The 19599-nt window shown below is 34.8% G+C and overlaps 1 protein-coding gene across 2 annotated transcripts in view; it reads right to left on the bottom strand.

The window, feature by feature from the left end:
• The window catches only part of LINGO2 (leucine rich repeat and Ig domain containing 2), a 361988-nt gene that overhangs the window by 249984 nt on the left and 92405 nt on the right, over nt 1-19599 (bottom strand). The window contains exon 2 of one of the 2 annotated variants that reach the window (XM_080372688.1): nt 2667-19599. This exon is cut by the window's right edge and continues 8063 nt beyond it. The exons of the other annotated variant lie outside the window; for it this stretch is intronic. The gene's annotated coding sequence lies outside the window, so the exon portion shown is untranslated. The remainder of the gene's footprint in view (nt 1-2666) is intronic. 2 annotated transcript variants of the gene reach the window in all.

Genomic DNA, 19599 nt, shown 5'->3' with positions numbered 1-19599 from the left:
TTTTTTTTCTTTTTTCTTTTTATTCTTTTGAAAACACTTATATTGGTTGTGAACATATATAACATCACAGTTTGCTTCTTTATTGCTGGCTCTTCTCAAAGTGGCACTGAACAAATACCAACCAAGGAAGCTTTTTCTCTTATCCTGGTGTATGAAAACATCAGTGCTGAAAAGCACTGTTGAAGACTGGTTGGGATCACACACCAATTCCTGATAGTCCCCTCATGTTTCAGATGGCTGTACATGGATTCCTTAATGGTGATTTGTCACAATCATGTTAACAAACTTTAAACACTAGCCTGTCTTAAGCATAACAGATTTCAATCTCATGCAGTAAAGGACTCCTTTCTTAACTACAAATTTAGAAAGATTTTTGAAAGAAATCAGAAATAATTAGAACAGTCAAGGTTTAGAAAGTCTTTTTCCTAGCTGATCCATGATTTCAGGCAATTTGTACACTGATAGCAGAGATCTACTTTTCAGTGTTACTTAGCCTTGGGAGCTTCCTGAGTCTGTTTCTCATACTCAGGATAAAAACTCTTCCCTTTATTTCATGTTTCTTTTTTCCCACAGTTGTGCTCCTTGTTCCTTATTCCAAAGGGAAGACAAGGAGATCTTAAGCAAATACAGCTATTTCAACTTCTGTTTCCTTCCCCTCAGTAGTTTTTGCAGATCATTCTCTCCCAATAACCTTTTAATTAAATGAAAACTACTAAGTGCTTGGGTTTGCCACTCCTCAGTGTGAATGATATGTTTATTGCTTACTTGGTGAAATGACATATTTTAAGGAAATCCACAATAACTAGTTCATCAGAAGGAGACCATACACAACATTAATAAATACAGATGACAGACTTAGAATTATAGTGCTCTACCCTCTAGTTCTAGACAGTCCTTCCATCGGGGAAAAAACTCCAAATTGGAAACATAAACCCCCCTGATTACTCTCAAAATCTTTACTTTTCAACTAGATCCAACTGGCACCTGTTGGTGACCAAGTATTTGTAATTTATTCTCATTAGTAAGAATATGCAGTTGTTTAAAGGAAATGCTTGCCTTTACAAATTTCTAAAATATATACTGGAAGCGCATTTATCTATCCAAGATCTGCACCTTGTTCAGCATCACCAAGACTTTAATATTCTAACGTGTATAACAAGAAATAGGAAGAGAATACATATTTCATGTCAATTTAGTCAAAATTCCATAATTGATTGCTTGAAGTGGTTAGTCAAATTAAGCAAAACAGTTGACAAGACTTTCTTCCTACTTCTTGGGAACAGTGCTAACCATAGAATCACAAAACCATAGAATAATTTTGAAAGCAAAGGGCCTTTGGAGGTCATCTAGTCTAACCTTCCTCTCAAAACAGGTCTAATCTTTCAGCCTCCTCAGGACCATGTTCAATTTCTTGTCTAACATCTCCAAGGAAAGATATCTCAGTCTCTCTAGTCAACCTGCTTCAGTATCTGATCACCGTCCTGGATAAAAACCAGCTAACCAAAACCTTATAGCTAATAGTAATCGAAGCAGAAAGCCAACTACATCAAGACTGCTAAACTGTTATTGTTATTCTCCAATGCACTAATTTAATCTAACTGCAGAAGACACAAAGTTTGCAGAAGACTAAAACAATTCAAGGTTAAAACATCTAAAACCGTCTTCAAAATAATTTTGAAAGGTACATTCTAGAGGTACCCTACAGTAAGGTATGCAGGTAGGTATACGCAAAATTATCTCTCTCCTGTATAACAGAATTACAGGTGTTTTCTCCTTCTCCAAAATATCACTTTGATGTATTTTCACACTCTGGAGAGTAAGAAGCTTCAAGGAGGACTGAACAGTTGGCAATTCAATCCCATTGAGGGGAAAGCACCACAGTTTTATGCTACCTGAAACATGGCTAAAAAGTGGTGATGTTAAGCCAAGAAAATCCCAAGACCCAGGGCAAGCCTAAACTCTGGATCAAAAAGCACTCTCAAACATGCAGAAACAAACCAAGGCAAATACATCCAAGTGAAAAATGGCTTTTGCAGCAGCCTATAGTAGATTGTCCTCTGTTACGTGCAAGAACTGAATACATGCTAATTCCTAGATTTACCATCTTCTTCATAAATTTATAAGAAGGAGAAAATTTTAAATAATTGTATGTAGTACAAGTGGGATTTTGGGGACCCAGCTAGAAAAGATTTGTGGAGCTTCAAAAATGAAGGTGACAGTGACTGGGATTATAGGGACAGGAGATGGGTTTCAGTCTGCATAGGTGTTACAACATTAGTGGACTTAGCATTTAGCTTGAAGAGCTCAAACAGTCCATGTAAGTTGATACCATATGAAAAGAAACATCCTTCTTGACGGATAAAACCATATTTCTTGTGTTTCTCTATTAAAATTTTTAATATATCTGCCACCCAGCAGTGATCACAACAGAGGCAAGGAACTTTAATTTTTTGAGTGGGAGTTCTCACTTCATTATTATCGGATACACTTTCAAAGTCAGTGCAATGGTGAAGCACTACTGATGAATTGTCAGTAGTAATAGAACAGTCAAACTCAGAAAACAATTGTTTCCTTTAAATAAAGGTTATAAGTCATCCATTTATCAACAGAAGATATATGTATATATAGGAAAAAACATCACCAGTGAAAACAAACGCAAAACTCACCACGTTGAAACTGCTCATTGCTCACACTCGTGGTAATAATCTTCCGCTACTTCCCTCCTCCAGATTGTTTATCTTCATATCAACCTGATTAAAAAGAAAAACCACCACCTCAACCCAAATTAAAAAAAAAAAAGAAGAATAAAATAAAGCAATGATATTCAAATCTTTAGATAAAATAACTTGAGTTACAGAGTCAGAATCATTTCAGTAGATCAGTGTGATAGATCATGTACTCCTTCCATTATTTTTACAATTTGAGATTGAATACATAGCACATCTTAGACTGAGCTTAGGCACTCATAAAAATAAATAACAGCTCAACATAAACTATTAAAGTTACATAATATTTCTCCTCAGTTTCCCTTTACTTATGAATTTTAGTAAATGAATAATTGAAGCTTTTAGAGTTTTTGTAGTCATAGATGGCAGGAGGTAAACCCTGACGTGCATTCATGTGAACAGTAAGGATAGATGGGAGTCTTCCATGTCTCAGTCATTTTCTAAAGTTTGCTTGCTGTTTTTGCAGGCTTCTATGACTTGCGGAAGAGCTCAAAAAGCACTGTAATGATCATGCATTTATTAAAAAAAAACCTGCTACAAACATAGCTGGTTTTTTAATTATTATTATTTAAAAGGAAACAAATAACAGCGGAGATCTGAAATCCACCATATAGTGGCTCTTCACTAATAATCCTCTTTCCTGGTTATATAATCAGTTGCAATATCATTCTTAAAGTTATAAGAAAGAAGAGATAAACTGATGCTCCGGATACTTAGTTCTGAAAACTAGAGTAAGATTCCATAATTTCTACATAGGTCAGGGTTTGGCCTGAAAATAATGACTTATTTTCAAGATATTTCTTTTAAAATAAAGTTAATTATTTTTACTCCCCACTTGAAATAAGCTCTACCAGTTTGGTTTTGAGAAGCACTAGGTTGTACAAAATCAGCATAGGTCACAAAAAAGTAATACCAAATTCACAAGTCATTTAAGAATCATTTAATCATTTAAACTGATCTGTTTAGTCCTGTCTCCACTCCCCCCCCACCCCCCCACCCCCCCTGCCCCGGAATAATCTGCCATTGGTTTATCATATTAACTGGACAGGCTTAAATTAGTTAGGATTACTGTTATTTTGAGATGCTAGAAAAGTCAGGGAGAAAGGTTTCTTTGTTTTGCAAAAGTATTTTTGCATAACCCCAGGAAAAACTGTACAAGTTGAAATCTACACATGGGTAAAGTGAATAAACATAGTACAAGTAATGCTGTATTTTTCTCCAGGTGTGTTCTTACCTGTGCACTTCTAAATCACAGACTTGCTGAAAAGAGGCTTGAATCAGGTATCGCAAAACTCACCTATATGCTTCTGAGTTTTCTTTCTACAATTATTAATAAACCTAGCTCTCAACATTCTGTCCTTAAGCTCTCAATCAAGACAATTGCTTACACAAGAGGACTCTGCTTCTTATATTCAGTTTCTTTGCAGCAGGATTGTGACTGACATTGGTAACTGGACCAATGATTTCAGCTTGTTTGAATTTTTATGTGAAGACTCACAGTCACAGAATAAGTGGTTGGAAAGGACTTGAACCAAAATGTCAATTCATGTGCAGAGTCAGGACTGAATTCAGACCAGGGACTGGCTCAGCTAAGTTTTGAAAAACATTTTTCCATTTTATATTTAATTTAAAAAGTAAGTTGAGAGCTGCGATTTTAGTGAATACATATAGTTTGTACAAATTTATAAGGGCAACTTAACCCCAATTTATTTGGTTTGAATTACTCCTCAGGACTCAATTATTTTACATGTTTTTTTCTTACTTTAATGCTATCCCTAATTTAATGCAATTTCAAATATGAAGGAGAAAGAGGGAGCAGTCATAATCTTGCAATTGAGTACATTAAATGTTTTGTATATCCATCCATTTTTAGGTATAGCTGCCTCTATATCTGGATACAATGACTCAGTTAAAATTTGCCCCAGTGCAAATTTATGTGACAGAAAGGCTTTTCCTGAAAACTATTTTTAAAACCAGCAAAATAGCCACTTCTTCCTTATTATAATGAATGATATTTGCAAGGTCAGTGAATAATCTAATGTTTTCTAAGAGTAGTTATTTTTAATAGTATCTATGGTATGAAGGCTAAGAGAGTGATTTCTGTGTTGTTTCATTACTGTTTTGGAGAATGTTCTGTTAATGTTATAAATAACACTAGAGACTTTCCATACTGTTCAGTGAACTACTTTATTTTAAGAATGCAGTTTTAAATAATGTTCCTGCTAATGTATTTTGAGGAATTATGTTGTGTGATGTGCACTGCTAAGTGGTACTCTAATATTCACCTGCATTATATACACAAAGCGTATTACTGAGAAAGGGTATAAGAATATCCACTTGACATGTGAAATACTTGGTCAAGAGTTCTTGGCAGAAGCCAAGGAGCACAGATTAAGTTCAGCTGCTGATGAAAATGAAGGGGCAGTCAAGGTGACCCCAAGAGCCACATGTGAACTTACTACATACTTAAAAATAGGAAAAAGAAAAAAAAAATGCTTTGCAGGAAACTCAGGAACAGGTGGACTTCAGCAGAGATTTATTCTCTATTTTGTACAGGTGATGTGATAGCATTGCAACCTCTTATTGGAGGCAATGGCCATCATCTTGGATTTACTCCAGACCTCAGCAGAGGAGCAGGATGGAGTCATATTCATGTATTCTTCAAATATCCTAGCCAACTTACTGGCAAACTCATGACTAATAAATTAATTTAATAACAACTTAATTCTGTGCACATTACAGTAAGACTCCTTCAAATGCTTCATTTTTAACCCAGACACACCAACGGTGAAAGCAGTACTTGGCCAGGAAGAAAGAGGTTCATCAAGAATGTGTGCAGGAATGCTTCCAGTCTGAATTATCACTGAGAGAGTGGTAAACGACTTCCTCTTTCAGTTTAAGGCAATGTAACTCATCTATCTGAGAGGAGATGAAAGAAAAGGTGAGAACAAGAAAGACATCAATTTATGCTCTGCCACTTTTTGTTTTATTTTCTTATTATTAATTACTGACAACCATATAGGACTTCAATGCTATATGCTTTACTGTTATTTAACATATTTCCAATTTTCTTTGTAAACTCTCCAGAGTTTAAACTCCAGTAAGTCAAAAGAGTGACCAACCTCCTCAATGGGAATACTAAATATCTCAGTCCTGTCTTGTGAGACATGAAACCTATTTTCTCAGCCATTCTAGTTTTCCAGTGTAAATCTCTGCAATGAAATCACATTTTCTGACAGGACTTAAAATAGACTTTTCATTAAACATTTGGCTACTCTCAATTTCCTGGCATACCTAAAAAATGATGGCCTTACGAACCAGTCTGCAGCTTCAACAAGTTTTAGCGCTGTAAGTCACCTGGAATTTTCAACTAAGAAAAATATATTTTATTTATTAATTAAAGTACTATTTGAAACTTTGGAAGAATGGGAAAAAAAGAATTTCACAGCACCAGAGTCAGAACACAAATGAACTAACTGGATGTGTTTAAACTCTTGTACTTCCTTTTAAGGACTTGGGAGTGACATAGACAAGACCTTTGATATTTATTCCTAAAATATTTATACCTGTCAAAAGATTCTTGAACTTCCGGACTATGCATACAGGGCTACTTATGATAAAATATTTAATCTTGATATGTCAAAGATAAATGTCTACTTGACATCCTGTATTCTTTCATACTGAAATATCAGGGACAAGAAGAAGTAAGCTCAGTTCTGTTTTCATTCTACTTTTGTTGGCATTGGAGTAGGATCAATCATAAATTATTGTCTCACTGGGAAAGGGGAAAATACAGAGAAAATAGACTGAGATATGGTTCTTTACTGAGGATAATCCTAGTCATGACTGTAGGAGAACTTGTCTTTCTATGTTCTCTGATCTTGGGCCAGTATCTAAGTAAAAAGGGCTATTCACGAAGTAAAGAATCATTCAAAAAAAATTCAGATCTGCCCTGGAAGCGTGGTATAGCAAGGATACACAAGAAACTGTAGTTCAATTTGTACAACCTATATGTCATGCTTTCAGTGTGTACTTGTCACTAAAATGAAAACAGAAACTCCCCCTGCCCACACCCCATCCTGATGACTACCAGCATTTTCACAAAGGCATATTCTTACTAAAAGCAGATGCTTTACACTGTTCTCTAAGTGGTTTACTGCTGAAAATGCAATGCAGAGTGAAACCTCAGAAACAAGCCAATCAGATGGTAGTGGAAACAATGGGAAAAAAAATGAAATTAAACATGCCAAGCTGAAACATTGATTGCTAATAATCAGAGCTAATGTGTGAGAGAACTTCGCTTTGGGTAATGTCTAATTTAGAAACCATGACTGCTTACATAAGATAGATGTTTCTCCAAATACATTTTACTTGACAATTGTAACACTGTTCCATCTAGCTTACACCATTTGTACAATCAAACAGACTGCAAAAGGACATCTTCCTTTTCTGTATAGTTTATGACTACATGAATGCTAGATCTGATACTCTGGTCCTGACTATGATTTGTTAATGCACTTCTGGTTTATTATTGTGGTATGCAGTTCAGCAGCTTCCTATTTCAGTAAATTCATAATTCTGTGAATATCACTTCTATATTATTTGGTTTTGTCAATTTTTCTACAATTTTTTGCCCAAACATTGGAATTAGAGACATTTTCTCAAATTATTTCCCTTTAAAGAAAAGCATCAGTACAGGAACCTGTCCCAACTCTTTCACTCCAAACACATATCCAAGGATACAAACTATCTGGCATCATACTTTCCTAGTGGACTGACAGACATAGTACCAGTAAGAATTTCCTCCAGTCCTCACACCTAGGCAACCATGTTACACAGCCTATCAAAATATTAACTTAGACGTCTCCAGACAAATGGGACGAAAGGAAACACTGTTCCAGATCCATGCTTTTATCATATTAGATATCTAATTTCCAGTTTACGTGTCTGAGACCAATAAATACTCATTTGTTCCTGAATACATTTACTACAATTCTTGCAAATAGAAAAATATACAAATAATTTCCTAATATGTGACTACAATTTAGTAGACTGAGAGGAAAGCCATGTTATGATCATAAAGTGATCAAATAAAAGGAAAAATAGAACTCAGAGATAAAAAAAGGCAGCAGAGTCAAGACATTGTATTAGTACAGACTGCAGTTACTTAAAAGGACCTGTAATCAATTGTTCCAGAAATGTGTAGTAGTACAGCTCAGATTTCATTCATAAAGGAAAAGTTATTCATATCTTAAGTGAATGAGAGTATATACTGACACTGCAAGGACTTTTTTTTTTTTTTCTTTTCTTTTTGGAGAAAAAGACATAGTAGCACACATCCTCAATAACATATTTCAGATTTTTCCATATAGATTTAAAGACATGACTGGTTAAAATTTAAGGTAACTGCTTATGAACAGGACCAATCCCAGACACCATGTTCTTCTGACTGTGCTTATGTATTTACTAAACATACTGGTGACATTCAGCTCAGGTCTTTAAACTGTCAGTCCTGGAATCTAGGAGGGTTTACCAAGAGGTTGCTCACTTTATATGTGCATCCTCACTTTCCAATACTGGAAACAGACTACTGCTGAGTTTAACATCTGGTCTGAGCAAATAAAGAAATTCTCATGGTGAAAATCACATTTTTGCTAAGTAACTTAGGTACCTTCCCAGCTGAGAAGTCAGAAATATCTTACCATTGATTAATGTGACAAAATGATTGAGGATATGATAAGCAATTTGAATCAGAAACCAAAATTTGAAATTTTGAGGATTTTATTTTATAATATATCACATTCTATCAGAACTAGAAATTTTGAGTGGCAATCAGAATTATCTTACTCACTAACGATAAAGAACCTATTCATTTCAAAGGGACTATTTATAAACAAAAATACTTTCTCAGTGTAATCAAAGAATACTGAGGCTTGATTTTAATTGTGTATTACAGAGAAAATGAGATGGCACCTGCAGAAACAGCAGCTAACACTGGTAAATCTACTGTTAAGGTATTAACTGGTTAACAGACAGACCTGCATATACCTCTAGCTTGACATCCCCGGTGTTACCAACAGGTGAAAATACTGTAACTGATTTTTCCAAATGCATGCATTAAATGGAGTGCTCTTACACCTAATAGAAAAGAACATGCTAGTTACATTAAATATAGATGCCACACTTTCTAAAAGAATGCTGTGCATGTATATATGTCAACTGAAAGGAATGAAAGATGCTGTCTCTGCCTGCAACTGAAATGCAGAACTAAGTTATGACTTGAACAAGATGCAATAAAAATCCTAAGGAGTGGTCTTGAAAAATGACTATTTCATTAAATTGACCACATGTAGGAACCCACTGAATTCTTAATAGAAGAATCAGATGCCTTGCAGGTGGCTGGGTATAATAAACCACAACCTGTCTGAGTACAAGCAAAGGGTCCAACCTAATGTTTGAAAATAGTCAAACAAGCAAGATTTCCTTTAAGCAGTATGTCAGTATTTTACTCATTACCAGCAGCTGTACTTTTAATATTTCTCAATTAGGAAATACAGTGGCTCTTTACATGTGATTTCTTATTCTAAAATACCAGTTGCTATTTGATTTGACAATAATCTTGTTTGAAACAAGAAAGCTTCAGGAAAATTATCTACAGGATTAATGAATTAGGTTTTGGGATTTCTGTTTCTGGAGAGTAGAAAACAAGAGCAGCAAAGGTATCTCTGAAAAACTAAATAAGAGCCTTTATTAATAGTGTTTGAAACGGACACATGCTAGTGGATCTTTAGACAGCTGGACACATTTAAAAAAAATGTTTTTCTTTGGATTAAGATTGTTTCCCCTTGAGATCTTAACCACTTTAATTGATTATATTCCTACACTATAAGGATGTCTTTTGAAACTCACATCTGTGAGGCAACAGACTGTTGATAAAGTGCTTTTTTGTGTACTGCGGGCATTTTGAAACGAGCTTTTGGATAAAACTAAGTAAGTTCCAATAAAAATAAAGCAATGAAGAACCCAAAAAATTGCAGCAGGTACTAAACAAGATATTGGTGTGACAGCCAGACAGATAGAGCATGAATCTGTGCAATTCAAGTCTTGTATGAAGTAAAAGATCTAATAAAATATGTTATATTATGGAGCTTGCACACTTAACAAAGGTGGCATTAAACCACAATGATAAACTTTTACTGTTGCTGGCACTGGTTTAGGGAGACTGGCGGAAGAAAAAATGTACACCTAGAATTGTTAGTGATGCCAAACCTGCATGCAATCATGGTAAATCTGCCATTTCTAGTTTGATCAGTGTTAAAGGAAAAAAAATGCACCTTTACAAGTGTTCTGTCTTTGTAAATGTTTTCACACAATGTTAGATCAGGGCTTATGTCAGCCCTTTTCAAATTTCAGACCCTCTCCTTCCTGCTCATGATGGTCTTTTACTAAACAAGTACATTATTTTTATCCTAAGAGACAGCACCTTTACTTAAGAATATGTTAAGACAAAGTGCAAATGTTGCAAAATTCTCTTTCAGTCTCTGACATGGTGAAGTTGTGAGGTGTTTACTGGAGGCAGTCATGAGTAGCTACCCCTGGGGAAAAGGTAGATGGGACAGATGCAGAAATTTCTACTTATTCATAGCTCCTACTGCCAAATAGTTCACTGCACAAAGTAAGCTTACTTCACATTTAGTTTGCATTTTTCATGTGTGCTTCTCTGATATTTCCCACAACAACAACTCTGAAAGATACCAGAGCATTTTTTCAAAAGCCCATCCTCAGGGATGTCTTAGATTTCAACCAGCTTAATGTGTGCAACAATGATTTTCTGAGCAGACTCTTTAGTTTATACTAGATTGCTGAATTCAGGGTAGCAGTTGTGCCTACATTTCACATACAGAGAAATATAATTAATTAATCACATTTGAACAAAAAGATAAGTCATTTCATATTGAGTTGTTGTCTTAGATTCCTAATTATTTTAATTATAATAATTGCAATATTGAAAATACTACATTGATCTGTTATGTCAGGTACAATAGTAATTAAAAATTGCCTTTCAACTGTGGATTAGTTTAGCCCATTACTATTCTGAATTGTGCTCCAGTCTATCCTAATGTCCAACCATGCACTTCCACTTATAAATTCTTTTTCTTTTTTACTCTAACAACTTGTACTCTCCTGTTATGTTAGTCAAGCTCAAAATCCAAACTTCATGTTCTTGGAATTCTGAGGATTATGCTTCTTTATTGTTCTGTATCACCTTTATCTTCTAACATGTTAGATTTCATCTTCAGGACTCTATCAAAGATACTAGCCTGAAAATGACATTTTTTTCTTCTTTCCACTGACGACCTTCACCGTTCTTCCAGTGTTGGTTTTCTCTTATCTTACCAACTAAACAATTGTGTATCTGGAAGGAAAAGCAGAATGGTACCCTGGAGATAAATATCAGGCCACTCATACTTCAACTGTCGGTGACTAATGACTAGGGAAGGAAAATTTTGAGATTTTTGGCTCCCACTTTCAAAACATAACCAGAAGTGTAATTATTTAGTAACAAGTTATCTTAATAACTATTGAGACTAATATTTTCTATTAATGACAAAATAATTTTAATGCAAGCATTAAAAGGAAGAAATTCACCACCAAATACATGCCCTCACATATTGGTGCTTGAACTCCCTGAATGAAAAGTTCTTTCTCCTGGCAGTTTCAACCCATGTCCCTGTAGTGTGCGTAGTGCTTTTTTCCAGTCTATTGGCAGCTTGCTGATGGCACATCAACATTTATTCAATAACAAATAAATATTCCTACCAATTCTTGGAGTAAAGGAAGCAATGTATAGGACCTTCCAGGCTTGTCTGCACTGGCTTTTCTGATCACCTTGACCTTTACAATGGAGGACTCCCCCAGCTATCAGCCCTGACTATAAGCGTATCAGCTCTGTGACACACAGCTACTCCAGGATAAAAATTTTGTATATGTAGTGTTTAATAATGTGTAGAACAAGTCATTAGTACAAAATGTATTGCTGTTGAATGAATTTCGGAATGTTTTGATTTAAAATTTAATAATGGGTTGGATTTAACAGCATGTTGTTAAATATATAGTGTGGCTGACATCTTACCAGTATCAGATACTCCCAGCAGAGTAATCTCTATTTTCCTAACATATAGAGATATACAAACCTATGCACACACATGCAGAACCAGTTGCAACACAGACACTGTTCAAAACCAAATTTCAGATAACACAGAAGCATCACATGCAGAAGTAGGTACAATTTGCCTTGTCTAGGAGATCCCATCACACTCACCATCAAATAAAGAATAAACCTTTGATTACTACATACGAGCCTGTTCCCAGGATGCTTGTGTAAAGCACACAGGATATTCTTTCTTTTCATCCATACTAGGTTTTGTTTACAAAGTAGAAACATAATCACACTCCTCCTTGTTCTCACATTTTAATGTGTTGAAAATCTGTGTTTCCAATCTAAAATATTACATATTTTTAAGATAATCTTCTTAAGAAAAAAGAATCTTTTTAATCCACAGTTTAAAACATTCTTATTGCTAGAACTTTTTCAAAAGTAATTCACTAATAATAACAAAACTTTTAATCTTTGATATTCTTATAAAAGATGAAATTATTGTTCAAGCACCTTAATCAGTAGCCTAGTGACTATTTGGCTGTTACATAGGAGCTCTGGTTTTCAATTATGTGATAACCTTACTAGCAAATACCAACATACAGGTTACTTCACAGTTTTACAGCTCTAGCTTCAAATTGATACGCATTAAACACTCATTCAGTCAGGCTATATTCTTAGTTTGGTCTTTCTTACATTAATACTTTTGCAGGTTTTAATCTCTAGATCAGTTCCATTCTGTTCTTCATTTGCCTAAATTTGATTTAATAAATAGAGCTACAAATAGTTATATATAAATTACACTTCTGCTATATTTATATCTTAAATATATTTACTTATATGTAATTATTAGTATTTATATTCTCAATATTTTTGTTACCAATATTTTTACACACTGAGAAATGATACTAATTACAAAATGCTAAACCCTCAAGAAAATGTACACAACACAGGGAGAATCCAAGAGAGAAACAAGAATTGTGAAAGGTTTAGAACATGTGTACAGGTAGTATATAACTTGATATTAAGAGGCTAATGATTAACTGTTTTCAAGTTCCACTGCAAGCCATGCAAGAAATGGTGATACAACTCACAGAAACAAACTCTTCAGGCAGTTAAGTAAAGATTATATCGGGGATGTAGAGGACTCCTATCTTGAATAAATTTAGCAACTTGGACGCAAATTGGTCAGGAATAACCTGGCTGTAATGAAGACTACCTCAGGATCTTGGACACTTGCATGTACCCATTTCATATTTCTTGTAATAAAAATCTATCTGAGAAATTAAATATAGCTTCAGCAACAACAGAACCTGTGAAACTAAAATTGAAGTTTTTGATTATGTTATGTCTGAACATGCATAAAGCTTGCTTCTTTAAAAACAGAGTTTTGAAGCTCTGCTGTAGCAACAAAAACTTTGAATTTCTTCTCAAAAAAATGTAGCTGTGATGCATATGTGATGTATAGACAGACCTAGAAAAATTCAGCAATGAACTTAAAAAGACTTAACATAAACAGCTTGTTCATAACATGGCTTTGCAATTAAAACATGTAATTATTATAAAGACAATTTGAGAAAACAAATGTGTGCCAATCCCACATTGAGTTAACTTAGAAGGTTTGTGCAGACAAAATTTTGTTGGTGTTATTGAGCTAGCAACTCTTCCCCCATTACTGACACCCCCCCCCCCCCCCCCCGCCACCCCCCCCATCTTGAAGGCACTTGAGACCTCCTCCGTTCAGGGACCTGCGTAACTAACTCACTTGAATTTCTGAGACCCTGATTTATGCTCAGAGTTTAGCACCCCAAAGTCTGCCTGCTTAAAAACTAGCTTTATCTAAGTCAAATCACATTGCTCCAGGTAAGCCTCGGAAGTACTGAAGATTTATTCCTCATCCTTGTGTCGTTGGACAGACAGGGATTTTATAATGCCCACAAGAGGTAATTGCCAGAAAATCCCAAGGCTCAGGGTCAGAATTCAAGTTTTGCTGAGCTGCCTAGAGATTCTCCTTTGTAACCAAACAGTCCAGATTTTGGGTTTTTTTAGCTTACATGAAAGACTTACTGATGTATGACATGAGAACCTAATATCTGTGCTCTGAAAAGAAAAAAAAAAAATAGTGGAAAGAGATTTTATTTGTAATTTCAAATACCTGTTATGTCTCATTTTTGATCAGTTTATAGAATATTTTTCAAGATGAAGGTCCTATGTTGCATCAAAAACTTGAGCCCTTCAGATTATATTCTGCAAATTCTAGTGAAAATCTACAAATGACCAGCAACAAAACTTCAGAATTCAGCAGTAAAGAGCATTTTAGGTATTTAGTGATTACAATAAATTGCAGAGCCTGAAGCAAGAGTTTATTATAGTCTGTACACTACCTCAACATAATCTGCAAAGGTTAAGTGCTATCACCTCCTACAGCCAGAATATTAATTCATGTAAATTTTGACCATTTTAGTCATGCTAAACTAATTTTCAGATATTTTTATAAAAATCTGTTATTTTCCTTATCACAAGACTTTGTCTAGTATATCAGTTTTCATTTACCAGAATACTGGAATTTCAAGAAAGTAGCACCAAAATCATGTGCTCCTGCTCCTACTGCAGGAGGAACATCTTCATTTGTCGTCCAAAAAGTCATGTATTGAAACTTTAGTAACACCTACAAAGGCAAAAAATGTGGACTGTTCCACAATTCGAATCTACTGATAGACAGTATTAAGTGTGACAAGCTGAAATCCAGAGCTATTGCTGACAATCTGTTTTTTTAAAGTCAGGATTCTGGGTTGCTTTTAAAATGGACAAAATATAATTTAAAAGTAAAAATTAATTAAACAAGTAACTCCTGCACTATAAAATTTTATTATTCTATACAATGCAATACAGCAATAAAACCAGCAGTAAAAACCCATAATGCACAACTATAGCTTTTTAGTGCCATAAAAATGTACTTTCAAGACAGTAGGACATTATAGTTTAAGTGAAGCTCTTCATTAGATAGTATGAGAAAATGAGGCATGAAAAGAAGATAGAAAAGCCTCCTTAATAGTTCCTGTGCAGATAATGTAGGCTGAAGACAATCAATAGACATGCCTCATTTATTTTATGTTTTTGAACTCTTAAAGGCAAAATGTTAGTGTTTGCTGTATTGTTGGGCTTCACAGACCTGCATCAGTAATGACAAAACAGATTTGCATATTGTGATGTAATTTATATGAATTTATATAAAAATGGCATCGATATTGTTCACTAATATGAGAGGTAATGCCTACTCCATTAGTCTGGATTCATTAAAAATCAGGTTGGATGCTAATTTTGTTAGTCATCAAAATGACCCAAACAATCAATCTAAAGGTTCATAAACACATTATAAAATTACTTAAAATGGATGTCAGTAACTTCAACATCACATTAAATAGCCTAATAAATCAGACTGACCTTTCACAGTCTGTGCAGCTACTCCTGACTGAGAAATGAGACTAAAAAGTATATGGTTTTCAATGCATTCTTCATGGTATTTTAACAATTATATTTGAAGTATTTAAATATGATTGTGACAGTGAAACCACCATGTTTCAATACCTCATTACCTCAATTAGATATATTTCATAATATCAGTAACAAATCAAACTATTAAGCTGTAGTAGGAACAGAATAGGGAGAGCCATTATATGAAAAACGTTTAGAAAAAGGTGTTTCTGGAAAAAAATACAGAATTTCCTTATGTCCTTTTAAAAACACACAGTGGAGTAATTTTATCAAATTAAAAATCTATTTCAAGGGTCAAGATAGAACCTGATTAGTCCTTCTATGTAGAAGCTCTAGCTAATAATAGTAGCCTAACAGAAACAGTAAAGTTTTTTCTAAAACTCAAGAGAAATAAGATACAGCTTGGACTTCCACAGATTTCTGCCTGCACAGTTTCCCTATATATTTAGAAATCTGGGAGACAGGAAACAAGTCTGATCCAATAAACCTCTACAGTAATATTTTTAACTTACTAGCTTCACTCTTGTAACTTGCTTGGCAGTACCATTATTTTTATCACTCCCCAAGGAAAACAGTCACTGAATGTATACTCCCCAGTAATCAAACATAAGGGTAAGGTTTGACCTCTTGTTCACAATAAGTTTCATTACTGCATAAAAGCCAGATCATAGTTTAAACATATCTGCTAATATACATAGCATTATAGCCTAGTTATTTTCTAAGCTTGTATAGGAAATTAGTATTGCAAATAATTAAATGATTTTTTTTTTTACTTGTGCTTAACCTTTTTTATGAGCAGTGTTAAATCAACAAAGAAAAACTGATACTTCACAGCAAGGCAAATCATGCAGTCATTGCATCAAATACACCACACACAGAAGTGAATAATGAGGCCATCTGTAACAGGTAACACCTCCAAACATGTGGGGAACAACGAACACCGCGACCCATGGGTTATAAGAACATTGGATGTATACAGTTCTAGGACTGGTACAATTCTATCAATCAAACTTTATAGCTAAAGTTTTTGTCATTTCTCTCCCAGAGCAGAGATACAAATCTTGGTGAAAATACCTACTTTTCCGACTTATTTTGTCATACTACTTCCTACCCAGAGATAAATGCATTAACATTTAGAATTTTCCCTGATTTACACTTACATACAGGAGAGAGGTAAATTAGGCTCCTCCACTTTGGCACACTAGACACAAAAAACTGAACTACTTTTGCAACCTGTTCTTACTGTATCCAGTCACACCAAAAGTCTTGTGGTAATGAATCATAAGGAGCTATTGTCACAAATATTTGAATTTGAGTCTTAGAGATTCACAAAATTTTGAGAGGCAAAAAATAACTTTTTAATGTTAATTTATTAAAACTCTTACAATTTCAATAAACTGACACCTTTTATTTGCCACCAATGGAAAACCTCATAGTACCTCCCATTAACAGAGTGCTGTGGCTCAAAGGTTTAGAAGGAAGTTATTTTCTAAACACAGCATCTCAGAAATGCATCTTTTTCTACAGCAAAACAGAATTTCCCATCTCACTTGAGAATCTTTGACTGTCAGGGCCTCAACACAGATAAATGGAGGATATAAAACACATTCTGCTGGAGAACTTGCATTCTGAGGCTGAGAAAAACACGCACAAGTGAGTGTGCAACCTGAAGCAAGACTTAGGAACTGCGTCCAATGGCTACCCTAATCTAATGCTGAAATGGAAGAAGGACGGTGTCTTACAAACTGCCAGAGAGACAAATTAATCTGACACAGTTTCCATTAAAAATCTGCTACCAATACTCAAAATCCACTGCCTTCCCAATCTTTTACATATTGTTGCTTGCCCATTCTTAAATTATGGATCTGAAAGAAATGCTGTGGACAAGAGCTTTCTTATAGTAGGATGTGACTACTATAGAAATAAAGAGACAGAAAGGAAGGGAGAAAGAAAGAGAGAGAATGAATCAGCAGTACCTGGTACCTGTACACTGGTGATGCAACCAAAGGACACAACTAATTTTCCTAATTATAAAACTAATTTATAATGCTAGAAAATATTTAGTAGTATGGTCACTCTTCAGAGTATCATGGGATGAAAGCACGGACACAACAAAAATTAATAACAATCAACTTTAAACCTAATATGTTCTTTCTTACGCATTTACAAAGAATTTATGGCTATTATAACTAATCTATTTTAATCATAGCATTCTCAGTAGATTTTATTAGTAGTAAGCAAAATGGTTGGAAGGAAAAGAAAAAGAAGACCTTGCAAGTAGGGTAGAAATTTAAATAGAATTTTCACCTTCCAGTATTCACAGAATACTTTCTCATTAATTCTCACTACGATTTTCACAAAATGATAGGGGAAGATTTGATGATTTATGACCATTGCAAAGTGAATACAGGAGGTAAAAGACATAGGAGCAAATGATATCAGGCAATGTTTAAAAATATTTAAGTAATAGTGATGATCACACTAAGAAAAAAGAAAACCAAAATGATTCCTAAGTCCCTAACAAGTGCATTAATAAAATATGCATTAGCATTTTTAACTAAATAGCACTTCCTAGCCCTGACATTTATCAGCAAATATAAAAGAAATTGGGAAAGATGTCAGTTATGATGCTAACATCTGCATGGCATTTGAGTTCCTGTCTACAGCTCTGAGATATTCAATTGGCTCCATCCCACTCCTTTGTACTGTTATTGCACTAAGTGATGAAACAGGATCTCTGTTGTCCCAGCATTTCACTTCTTCCATTATGTAAACAGCTCCCTACCACAGACTAGTCTGTGGATATAAAATACACACAAATCACAGAGCAGGCTTTAAAAATCTGTCTTTGCAAGCAAATCTGGAAGAACAGAGCACGTTTTTTACTAAGTGTCGGTTGAATGTCTTGTATTCCTTTTTCAGTTCTCATTCAGTTTTCAGCTCTTAATTTTTCATGTTGATTAATGCACAAATGCATAATTGCAACCTGAAATGTAGGGATGGCTGCACGATACTTGCTAGCTGTGGCCAAACCATAACAGAATAGAATAAAGCAAAGTTTATTTAGGTTTTATTTTTCTTTTTGGAAATAAACCTACTCTAGATGTCAAGACTGATTAAAAGAATTTGATTTAAGCAAAATAAATTGGTCTGTGAGGTGGAAGACTTATTCCAGGGGGAAATCACCAAGACTCTATTTCAAGTCAGTTAGTTCACTGAGGTCTGTGCATTGCTGGACCTTCAGATCAGCAACTGGAGACCACAACCCACACCTGTAGAAAACATCAATAAAGACATCTTACTTCTTTTCATAAACGACATTAAGACTTTTCTTTTTGTGACAGACTAACTTAAAGAATTGGTGTAATTCTTTTCCTCAAGAAATTTCTGGTTGACATTCTTACTGATCACCAAAATCAATAACATTATTAAAGAAAGAAATTATTAAAAAAATGTGGTGAAGTGCCACACAAAAGCTGAGTTACTAGAAATCCTCTCATGCTTAACACTAGCTTCACCCTTTGTTGGTGCCTTTCAGAAAAGAGCTAGCACCAACACTCTTGTGCAGCAGATTCTTCTACCTTTGATCATACTGCCTACAAAATTCAATTGATGCAGCCTAAGAACCAGCAAGAAACAGATATAACTCAACTTAAATGCATTATTTTCATTTTCTGCTGACCTAGACTCTGGTACTGCTCACTTGCTCGGCCATGATGTATGCTTTCTTATATCTGATACTGTAGGATTCTGGATTAGTCATACCTCCTGTTTATAATACATTTTCTTCTCTTGAGCGTTTTTGAGGTCTGTCTCTCATCTTCTTTCTAAGTCCCTTTGTTCTTTTCTCAGATGATACCCTATATGTGTTGACTGTACCGTACTCCCCCAGGAAACAGCAAATCAAGTTTCAAGCCTATGTTCTTTATCTGTACAACTGGGAATTGAATAGCTTTTCCTAAAGAGGAGTACCCTACCCTCTGAGCTACTGACATATTAAAGGTAACTTCTCCTGATTATTCCTGGGAAAAAACCCAACCAAATAAACAAACAAAATGAACCAATCAACAAGCAAAGAATTGAAAAACTATTTCTGTGTCTTCTGGTTTAGCAGGATAGATGTGTATCTGTGGTCAAGGAGGATGGTGGTATTACAATACTGTTGGCACTGTTCCTGAAATTCCACCACATCAAATCCTTGAGCTACTTGGAACCATACTG

This window comes from Falco punctatus (assembly GCF_963210335.1).
Source record: "Falco punctatus genome assembly, chromosome: Z".
NCBI lineage: Eukaryota > Metazoa > Chordata > Aves > Falconiformes > Falconidae > Falco > Falco punctatus.
This window is presented reverse-complemented; position numbering and strand designations above follow the sequence as displayed.